Here is a 6913-nt window from a genome sequence, read left to right as displayed (position 1 = left end):
TTCTCCCTTTTTCCGTTTTCGGTGGCCAGCCTGAAAGAAGAGAAAAAGAAGAATAGTAACCCAGAAATAAAGATAAGAACATAAATAAAATATGGGTATTAATGCCAAATAATAAGGGTCTCAATTACATGGTAGCTACAACATGAAAATGAGAAAACAGTAGAAGTACATGGCAAATCAAGAGTGCAAAAATTTGCAAAAATAGGGAAGAGAGTGTGGGTAAGGAGAGATAATAAAAATTCATGCCAATGTAAAAGTAATACAAGTATAAAAGGTTGGCATTGATATAAATAATATTACCTATCCAGAATAAAACAAGTCACTAAGCACCCAAAATAATTCAAGAGAAGATGCAACAGTTAAATAAGAAAATTTTAACACCAAGGGAAAAATAATGAATTTAGAAAAGAAAACAAAAATATGCACAAAATTAAGATGCAACAAATGAAATATGCAAATAAATTAAGTAAAATAAAATAAAAGATAAGAAGAATGAGAAGGGAAAGAAGGGAAGAAGAAGTAAGTAAGAAAGGAGAGAGGAAAAATTAGGATTGGGGGAGAAAAGATAAGATATTTGGCAAATTAGGATAAGCTGTGCGGCGCAAGCAACGCGGTCGCGTGGGGCACGCGGTCGCGCGGCTTGCGCTTAAACTGATTGACGCGATCGCGTGGGCATGCGGTCGCGTGACCCGTTTTATGCTACTGGCGCGAGGGCAGCCTCGCTCTCGCACAACTCTCTGTTCAAAAATCATTAATTGCCAAATATTGGGTGACGCGATCGCATGGGGCATGCGATCGCGCGAGTGGCCACTTAGTAGGATGTGACGCAGCCGCGTGGGGCACGCGGTCGCTTGAGATGGACTGCGCGTCCAGCGCCAGTCCAGCACCACTATAGCACGACTTTCGGCTGTGCACCATTATTACGTCGAAATCCTGGTCACGCGGCCGCGTGGGGCACGCGGTCGCGTGGGAGGCCATTGTTCCCATATGACGCGGTCGCATCAGCGACGCTGTCGCGTGAGATGATTTGTGCCATTGGCACGCCTCCAGCCATGCTCTCGCGTGACTCTCTGTTCATTTTATTATTCTTTCCCACACCTGCGACGCGGACGCGTCAATCAGGCGGTCGCGTGGCATGAATTTTTTTTTTTTGATGCATGAAAAGTGCAGAATGCAATGCTAATGTAGATGCAATAAATAATTCCAGGTTCAATGAAAATAAAATAAAATAAAAACAAAACGAAATAAAATTGAAAAAGAAACGATCATACCATGGTGGGTTGTCTCCCACCTAGCACTTTTAGTTAGAGTCCTTAAGTTGGACATTTGGTGAGCTCCCTGTTATGGTGGCTTATGCTTGTACTCATCTAGGAATCTCCACCAATGTTTGTGATTCCAATATCCTCCGGGATCCCAAACTAGGCACATAAAGCCTTTGAGCAGCTTCAAACAGATTCTTAGGCTCCCGGGGTGTTGGATGTCAGAACAGATTCCAGGATCCCAAACCTTGCTATTGCACCCGTCTTCTTGTTGATCATTAGTGTTCCAACCGGGTGGTAAGCAATCTGAATTCTCACTAAAGTAGCCAAACAACTTCCTAGACCCACTCAGTTGAGCTCTACACCAACCTTTGCGTTTAAACTTAAAGCTTCCAACCATAATGAACCTTGCAGAACAATTCTTACCACTGACCATCTTCCTCTTACTCTTAATGCCACAAAGAGCTCTAAGTTGACCATCCGTCTCCAGTATCCCATATTCAAGTGGAATTAGAAAGCTAAGGGATATGAATTTTACCCACTTGAATGTTGTGAAGGATGATGGCAACGTAGGGGGAGGGGTCTCCAATAACTTTGGCAAGGTGATTTCAAGCTCCACTCCCTTGTGCTCTTTGACAACTTCCACCTTTTTGTAAACTTCTTTAATTTCAACCTCTTCCTCTTGGTAGCTTTCTTCCAATTTAATCTCTTTTTCATTGCTCACCAAGGGCATGGAAGGAGGCTCTGTGACTGGACTTTCCAATGGAGATATAGCATCTCTTAAGTCTGCAACCACTTCTTCCTTTTTAATAATTGCTGTTTTGTCCAGTTGTTTAAGTATAAAATCGTACTCATCCTTGATGATTTTCCTTCCATGACAACTCCTTTCAACTACTCTTTCATCTTCAAGGGTCTCTCCTACCTTTACCCATAGGGCCTCCTCTAGCTCTTTATGAAGTATGGATTCGCGAAGATGATTCCTTCTTTCCTGTTCCATATCAATAGCATAATTGGGATCATCTTGCTCTTGGATTGATGGATGTGGGTGCTCTTCCATGGAGGGTGGTGATGGGATGAAAAGATCATTATGTGGTTGAAAAGGAAGTGCACTAGAGCTTGAGGGTTGAATATTGGAGGTAGAGGGTTGGTTCATGCGGGATATAAGATTTTGGAGTGTAGAGGTGAGACCAATGATGTTAGAGATGAGTGTATTGTTATCCAATGGAGGTTGGGGTGGATCTATGTATGGCTCATTCGGTTCATAGGGTGGTTGGTATGGTGGATGTGGGTTAGGATCATATGAAGGTGAACGGTGAAAAGGGGCTTGTGAGTATGGTGGTCCAAAGTTATGTTGAGGAGAGGGTTTATAGGCATATAGTGGTGGTTGTTGATAGTTCATTGGAGGTGGTTGTTGCCATGAGGGTTGATCAGATCCTTGTGGCTCCTCCCATCTTTGATTGTTCCAACCTTGATGCCTGTTCTCATCGTAATTTCTTCTTCCTGCAATATAATTGTAACCAGACTCATAGCCAGAGGGGTGAGAGTTCATGATAGCAAATAAAAAATTAAAAACGAAAATAAGAACAAATTGAAATTAAAAGGTTATTTTAAATTTTTAAATTTGAAAATTAAATTTTGAAATTTTAAAAATTAAATTTTGAAATAAGATAAGTTAAGATAAAAATTTTAAAATAAAAACCAATAACCTCTTAATTTACGAAAAAGTAAAAAAATAAAAATAAAAATAAAAACAAATCAATAAGCAAAAGAAAATATTTACAATAACCAATAATAAGGCACACGTTTGCAATTCCCCGGCAACGGCGCCATTTTGACGTTAGGATTTTTGCCAGTAAAGAATTTTATAAAAATAGTCGCGTTATAGATATAGTCTCTAAACTAACAGAAATCCTTTCGTACAAATGTTTTAGTTGTCACAAGTAACAAACTCCTTTTAAAATTGATAATCGAGTATTTAAACCTCGGGTCGTCTTCTCAAGGAATTGCAGGGAGGTATGTTCTTATTATTGGTTATGAGTTTGTAAATTTGGGGGTTTTGAAAGTAAGGAAACAGTATGTTGAACAATAAGAATAAAATAAAATAGTAATAATAAAATAAACTCTTGGCAAGGTATGAAAATCAGAATTCCTATCCTAGTTATCCTTATCAATTGTAATGAGAATTGGATTTTTCTCCCACTTTGTTAACCTCTAACTATGAAGGTAAGTAAAGTGGATGAATTAATTTTGATTCCTCAGGTCCTAATCTTTCCTTGGGAAAGGCTAGAGTTATTGGAACTTGAATTAATGAAATGAAGAAATCCAATTTTCAATCAACAATGAGTTTGATAACTCAAGTGTCCAATGACTCAACCAAAGCCAAAAGAGAAGAGAATCTACTTGAATAAAAATAATTTGAATACATAAATTAAAGAGAGCAATCGTAATTCTGAAATACTTTAATTAGCACTAATAAAGATATCAAATGTAACATGGAAGAGTTCATAAATTAAATTGAGAAAATAAATAAAAAGAGCATTGAACCTGGGATTGAGAGACACTCCTAAAACTAAGAAAAATCCTAAATCCTAATCCTAAGAGAGAGGAGAGAACCTCTCTCTCTAAAACTACATCTACTCCTAAAATTGTGAATTGTGAGCTTATTATTATGAATGAATGCATTCCCTATACTTTATAGCCTCTAATCTGTATTTTCTGAGCCGCAAACTGGGTCGAAAACAGCCCAGAAATCGCTGGAGATGAAATCTGCCACGCTGGTTTTTTGCCACTGTGATGTGTCCGCATAGAGCACGCGATCGCATCGCCTATCATCAGGGAAACTATGGCATATTATATATCAAATCAAAGCCCCGGATGTTAGCTTTCCAACGCAACTGAAACCGCGTCATTTGGACCTCTGTAGCTAAAGTTATAGCCGTTTGAGTGCAAAGAGGTCAGGCTGGACAGCTTAGCAATTTTTCCAACTTCTTGTATTTCTTCCACTTTTGCATGCTTCCTTTCCATCCTCTGAGCCATTCCTGTCCTGTAATCTCTAAAATCACTTAACACACATATCAAGACATCTAATGGTAATAAGAGAGGTTTAAACATAGGGAAATTAAGGCCAAAGAAGCATGTTTTCAATCAAAGCACATAATTAGGAAGACAAATGTAAAACCATGCAAATAGTATGAATAAGTGGGTAAAGAGTTGATAAAATCCACTCAATTAAGCACAAGATAAACCATGAAATAGTGGTTTATCAATGACCATAGCTTGCTTCAAGCCGACAATCTCCGTGGGATCGACCCTTACTGACGTAAGGTTTATTACTTGGACGACCCAGTGCACTTGCTGGTTAGTTGTGCGGAGATGTGAAAAGTGTGAATCACGATTTCCCACACCAAGTTTTTGGCGCCGTTGCCGGAGATTGTTCGAGTTTGGACAACTGTCGGTTCATCTTGTTGCTTAGATTGGGTAATTTTATTTTATGTTTAAGCTTTTTATTTTTATTTTCGAAAAATTCAAAAAAAATGTTCTTCAGAGTTTTTAAGAACGAATTCTAGAGTTTCATAAGATATGTTGAAGCCTGGCTGGCTGTTTAGCCATGTCTAATCTTTGGACTGAGGCTTCCACTTCTCATTGACATGCTTGTATGTTTTATGCTAAAGCTTGGCTGGCTATTTGGCCATGTCTAATCTTTTGGACTGAAGCTTTCACTTAAAGCTTGGCTGGCCATTTGGCCATGTCTAATTCTTTTGGACCGAAGCTTTAGACTAACATTGCATGATTCCTGAAATTCCTTTTAAAAATTTTGTATCCCTTTATTTTCTTTTTCCAAAATAATTTTCAAAAAATACAAAAAAATTAATAAAATCATAAAAATAAAAAAATTTTGTGTTTCTTGTTTGAGTCTTGTGTCAAATTTTAAGTTTGGTGTCAATTGCATGTTTTAATTTCCCTTTAATTTTCGAAAAAAAATATGCATTGTGTTCTTCATTGATCTTCAAGTTGTTCTTGATGATTTTTCTTGTTTGATCTTTAAATTTTCTTGTTTTGTGATTTTTGTTGTTTTCCATAAGCATTTTCGAATTCATGGTGTCTAAACATTAAAAATTTTTAAGTTTGGTGTCTTGCATGTGTTTCTTTCCTTAAAAATTTTCAAAAACATGTTCTTGATGTTCATCATGATCTTCAAAGTGTTATTGGTGTTCATCTTGACATTCAAAGTGTTCTTACATGCATTTTTTTTATCTTAAATTTTTATGTTTTGTTTCATTTTTGATGTTTAATGAAAAAAAAAAAGAGAAAAACAACAAAATGATATCTTTTTTTTTCTTTTTTCTCTCTCCTCATTAAAAATTTAAAAATAAAAAAATAATATCTTTCCCTTATTTTACTCATAAATTTCGAAATGTTGGGTTGACTTAGTAAAAAAAAATTTGTAAAATTTAGTTGTTTCTTGTTAGTCAAGCCAAATTTTCAATTTAAAAATTCTATCTTTTCAATTTTTTTTCATCTTTCTTTCATGTTTTCCGAAAATATTTTAATTAATTTTCAAAATCTTTTTCTTATTTTTATCTCACATTTTTGAAATTATTGCTAACATTTAATGTTTTGATTCAAAAATTTCAAGTTTGTTACTTTCCTGTTAAGAAAGGTTCAATCTTTAAATTCTAGAATCATATCTTTTAGTTTCTTGTTAGTCAAGTCATCAACTTTAATTTTCAAAATCAAGTCTTTTTAAATTTTTTTTTTCAAATCTTTTTCAAAATAAATTTCAATCATATCTTTTTCAAAACTTAATTTCAAAATCTTTTTCTAACTTCTTATCTTTTCAAAATTTATTTTCAAATCTTTTTCAATTAACTACTTGACTTTTTGTTTGATTTTAAAAGTTTACTATTTCTTATCTTTTTCAAAACTACCTAACTACTTTTTCACTTCTCATTTTCGAAAACTAACTAACAACTTTTTCAAAATTCTTTTTAATTAATTAATTTATTTAGTTTTCAATTTACCTTTATTTCTTTTCTTAAATTTCGAATTCTAACTTATAATTAAAATAAAAATAAAAATATTTTTCTTTTATTTTAATTAATATTCGAATACTCTTTCTCTCTCATCTCTTTCTATTTATTTTATTTATTTACTAACACTTCTCTTCATCTAATAATTTGAACCCTCTCTCCCTCTCTGTGTTCGAATTCTTCTTCTTCTCCCTTCTTCATTCTATTCTTCTATTCTTCTACTCACATAAAGGAATCTCTATACTATGACATAGAGGATTCCTCTTCTTTTCTATTCTCTTTTTTTTCATATGAGTAGGAACAAGGATAAGGACATTCTTGTTGAAACTGATCCTGAACCTGAAAAGACTCTGAAGAGGAAGCTAAGAGAAGCTAAAGCACAACACTCTGGAGAGGACCTTACAGAAATTTTTGAAAAGGAAGTAGCTATGGCAGCCGAACCCAATAACAATGGTGGAGATGCAAGGAAGGTGCTTGGTGACTTTACTGCACCAACTTCTGACTTCTATGGAAGAAGCATCTAAATTCCTGCAATTGGAGCAAACAAATTTGAGCTTAAGCCTCAATTAGTTTCTCTAATGCAGCAGAATTGCAAGTTTCATGGACTTCCATTGGAAGATCCTC

Source organism: Arachis ipaensis, chromosome B06 (genome assembly GCF_000816755.2).
Source record: "Arachis ipaensis cultivar K30076 chromosome B06, Araip1.1, whole genome shotgun sequence".
In the NCBI taxonomy this organism is placed as follows: domain Eukaryota; kingdom Viridiplantae; phylum Streptophyta; class Magnoliopsida; order Fabales; family Fabaceae; genus Arachis; species Arachis ipaensis.
Note: the sequence above shows the minus strand (reverse complement) of the source record.